This window comes from Macrotis lagotis, chromosome 1 (genome assembly GCF_037893015.1).
Source record: "Macrotis lagotis isolate mMagLag1 chromosome 1, bilby.v1.9.chrom.fasta, whole genome shotgun sequence".
NCBI lineage: Eukaryota > Metazoa > Chordata > Mammalia > Peramelemorphia > Peramelidae > Macrotis > Macrotis lagotis.
In genome coordinates, this window is record NC_133658.1 from 189,652,021 (window position 1) to 189,656,886 (window position 4,866).

Consider the following 4,866-nt stretch of genomic DNA (forward strand, 5'->3'; position numbering starts at 1 on the left):
ATATGTTCTGGTAGTATAGCAGATAGAGCACTGGTTTTATAGTCAGGAGTTCATATCCGGCCTCACACACTTGACACTTACTGGCTGTGTGACCTTGGGCATGTCACTTAACCCTGACTACCTTGCATCCAGGACCATCTCCAGTTGTACTAATTCAAATCTGACCACTGTATCCAGATGACTCTGGAGGATAAAGTGAGTTTCATGATTTAGCACAACCCCCCTTACTCAAATCCAATTCATGTTCTTGTCATAGTATCACCACCCTGATGTCATGGTTTTGTTTGAGAATGAAGGACAAAAATCATATTTCCTACATTATTTGAATATCAATTTCTCCATCATTTCTGCTCTGACTTCTCTTTATGGTATAAAGTGTATTTGAAGGTTCTGTGAGCAGATGCTGAACTATCTTATTGAGAGACAGAAGTTTTGAAGTTTTGAGCACAAGCCCAATAATTAATGCATTGTATATCTGTTCTTATAGATCAGTCTTATTGCTAAAGAGCTTCTAAACAGGACCTGAATTTTTTGGGCAAGAAATGACTTTTAAGAAACAGGTACTGGATTTAGGTGTGGAGAGATTACACATTATCAGCAGAGGAAACCATCTAAACATTGAACTTCTGTATCTGAAAAATTATTGTGTAAAATAGAGAAAGGAACTAAATCTGTGATGTCATCACACTCTTAGGAAAGAAATATGGGTTTGTACTCCATCTAACTTCAACTTTAAAAAAAAATTCCCAGAGGGTTAAGATGGTTATAACTCTTCCATAGTTTAAGAGAGAATGAGAGACTTGGCTGGGAAGTGAACTTATGTCTTCCAAGACTTTGATGTGAATTCTCTAATCATTATGCAACATTACTTCTCCCTATGAAGGAATTTCAATTTCTGGTTTTATTTTATGACATTATCCTTTCACTTCTTCTGATAAAAAAAAAAGATATAGGAATCATTTTTCCTTGGAAAACTTGCTTTGCAAATTGGATCTCTTTTATTAAAATAAAAGCAACATTTATTCTAAGCATTTCAATTTCTCACATCGTCTATAGACTGACCCTTCCATACCACAGACCCTTGATGGACCATAATTATGCAGTACTGTTTTTAGTCTTCAATTATCTCGCTCTTCTTATTCACAGCACCTTAAAGCCCCATAACCACAGTAGCCTACGTCTTGTGAATTTTCAGGGCATTTTGGGAGACATACCCAAGGATCTATGCACTCAAAACCATCTTCACGATCTATGGAAAAAAGAAAATAAAGTTTCAGAATCTTTATTACTTCATAAAAGAATTTATGTTGTATTTTGCATAAGAGTTCAGAAAGTTTAGTACAAACATTGGATTCATTTATTTTATTTTAAATTACCTTTCAAAAATGAATGATGAAATTAGAAGAAGCCAGGATTTGGAAAATCAAGAACTGGATTCCATTCTTACTAAGTCAGCTTATTAGCTATATAAATATTTTGGAATCATCTTACCTCTTTGAAACTTTGTTTAATTATCTATAAAATGGGAATCATCACACATCCTAAACAACTTCATAAGAATGCTATGGGTATAAAATTGGCATGGAGATTTGACTTGCTATTTCATTGTTGGAGATACTAACCTTACTATATCTCTTTTCTACTCAGTTAAATCCTGTGACTCCTTTTTACTTCTAAAATCAAATACAAACTCTTTTGTTTGATATGTAGATCACCTAATAACCAAACCAGTCAGATTCCACAGTTCATTCCTTGCTTCCAGCTATTTCTCAAAGAAGGTTTTTTGTTTCTTACAACAGAGAAATCAACAAGTTATTTCTCATCCTCTGCACTGATTGCCCATCATTTCTGTTATGGACTTTTCTCTCACCTTGACCTCCTTGGAGCAAGGATCTACTTCAAGACTTAGCTCATGTGCTGACTTTTAAATACAGCTAAATCCTAAACCTTCAGTTTGGTATAATTTTTAAATTAGATATTTGGTAATATTTTTAAAATATTTAATTAAGTTATCTGAGTGTTCACTTCAAGATATCATTAATAGCCAGTTAGGAAAGTAAAACTAAGTGTATAGGGAGAAGTTCAGGCTGGAAAAGGAAAAATTTAGGAATCATCAGCTTAGACATGTCACTAGATGGAGATATGAAATCAGTGAATTAAGTAGAAATCAATCATTAATGGTGGACCAGGAGCATACAGTTCTCATCACGTCCCCTTAATTCTAATGGTATGAAATAAAGAGGGAAGACTCAGTTCCAATACTCAGTTCTTTCAGAGCAAAAGACAAAGAACTATTGTTTTTGCAGAAATTCTGGACTCCAGAGATGATGAGGATTGTTAAGACCATGTTTTGATCAGGGGTTAGTGCATCCCAAGGGGTGAAAAATTCCACCCTTTTGAACCTCAGATATACAGGTGCAAGAATGTATATTCATATCTCACAGTTTTCTAGTTCATTTATTCCAAAAGATTAGAAAACTTTCTTACTCACCAAGGTAAAAACCAAATGCATTCTTAATACCACTGTAGGAAAATATCATAAAAATCACTAAAAAGATGTGGAGAGTCCTCATGGTAAGTGGTTGCTAGAACCTGGAAATTTTAAAGCACAGAAAGATCAGGAGAAAATAAGGACAAGACAGAATAAATGACACTAAAGACAATTTCACATTCAACTTACCCAGGATGAGTTATTGTAACTTCAGAATACCTGAAGCTGAATGAAAGTACCTTACCTAGGCTCTAGAATACACCTATATTTATAGAGCTAGGATATTGCCCAACATGGCATTAAAATTTGAAAAACAAGTGTTGCAATTCACAGTAAAATTCTAAACAAACTCAAATTATTTAACTTGAGGAAGATCCAAGTGATGTGATTTCCTTCCCTTTATTTTTACTATAAATGTTTTGGGAACCATCTCTTTGCAATTTCTCAATAGATTTTTCTGGTGAACCCACAGAGAAGTTCACCCATCTAAAACATGGTGATCAAATATTTTGAAAGTTTAAGAAGGAAAGAGTGAGGTGATTCTTTGGCCAGTTTAGAGGGTCACATACTAAATAATAGCTCCCTTAATAGGGGTTAACATAGATCAGTAACCAATATCCAGTTTCCATTTTTACTCAATCACTATCTAGCTTTCTATGGACATTTAGGAAAGAGAAGCAATACCTTTTGCTGCAGAAAGAAAAAAAGGGGGGGGTTTCTAGAGGAATATTGAACATACAAATGCCAAGCTTTGTTTCTAGAATGACAAAATGACAAAAAAAACTCCATTCTCAAAAGCAAATACTTTTAAAATTGCTGAAGAGCTTTATTTTAATCAAACATTGGCATTAAGAAAATACATAAGAGAAAATGACAGGTATCTCTTATCAAAGAACACAGAATGTATTTTTATCAATGTATGAGACCATTAGCTTTACCAAGAGTCTGTATAGTTTGGTATGTTTAATTTCTCTATAAGAAGTTTGTCTCCTCTTATTTTCAGGACCCACAAGAAGTTAATCATCTCTGAGTAGGGCTACATTTGTTTCTTTCCTCAATCAGAGGACTGAGTTTGTTCTGGATGAACCAGATCTGCATGTTTTTAATTAATACTGTGATATCTTGTTATTAATATGATCAATGATTTTGATAGTTTTCCTAATATTCAATTAGTTCTGTATTACTGGTATAAATACCACCTGATCATAATGTATGTTTCTTGTGATTTATTGCTAAAATCTCTTTGCCAGGATGCTATTGAAAATTTTTGCATCAACATTTATTTTAAAAAATTGATTTAGGGGAGTTGAGTCAAGATGGCAATATGAAAGCAGAAATTTTCAGAAACTTCCAATAACCTCCAGATACCATAAAATCATGACACAAAACAAACTCCACAGGAGCATAACCCACAGAGAGACTGAGTGAAGCAATTTTTCAGCTCAAGTAAGCCTAGTAGATCAGTGGAAAAGGTCTGTTCCATGTGGACAGCCCAGGCCACAGCCTCTACCTCCCAGAGCTGACCAGCTCCAGCCTTCCAAGAATAGCCTATGGAGTACCTAAGTCCCTGGGAATATTGGGGTTTGTGGCAGCAGGAGCAGTTCCCAGACCACTTAGCCCAGGGATCACTAAGGGAATGCTTGGAAGGTCAACGCCAGGAACTTTGCTGCAAAAGAGTAGGCACAGAGCCCAGACCTGTGCTGGCCTTAAGGCAGCCACAGTAACCTACAGAACCACCTCCAGCTGCTTCCAGATGCCCACTCCACAGACAGTAAGGAGTAGAGAGAGAACTGCAAAGGTCTCTGCTATCCCTGGGGCAGGATTCTACTGCTACCCCCAGTCTCAGATCCAGGACCAAGGTTTCTGCAACATTAACTTCCAATTTTCCCAACAGTTTTTTTTTTTATCAAAGAGACAGTTTTTATCCAAATAGCTGGAATCTTTGGGTTTATCAAACAGCAGATTACTATAATCATTTCCTGCTATTGCACCTAGTCTATTCCACTGATCCACCACTCTATTTCTTAGCCAATACTAGACAGTTTTGATGACTGATGCTTTATAGTATAATTATAAATCTGGTAAGGCTAAGCCATTTTCTTTTGCACTTTTTTCATTGAATCCCAGGAAATTATTGACTTTCAGTTTTTCTGTATGAATTTATTTACATTTTTTCTGACTCATTAAAGTAATTTTTTTGGAATTTTGATTGGTAGGGCACTAAAAAAAGTAGCTTAGTTTTGGTAAAATTCTCGTTTTTATTATATTAGGTCAACCTATCCATGAGCAGTTGATATATGCACCCAATGGTATAGCATCTAAATTCTTAGAGGAGAATTTGAAGGAGCCACAGGAAGACATAGACAGCAAAACTC

General features: G+C 35.3%; 1 long non-coding RNA gene across 1 annotated transcript; it reads right to left on the bottom strand.

The window, feature by feature from the left end:
* Positions 1 to 811: 811 nt before the first annotated feature.
* On the bottom strand, positions 812 to 2,723 carry LOC141514942 (uncharacterized). The gene is made up of 3 exons (XR_012476155.1): positions 2,681 to 2,723; positions 2,492 to 2,592; positions 812 to 1,249 (listed from the first exon to the last, which is right to left on the bottom strand). It is a non-coding gene; the product is annotated as an uncharacterized LOC141514942 (long non-coding RNA).
* Positions 2,724 to 4,866: the final 2,143 nt, after the last annotated feature.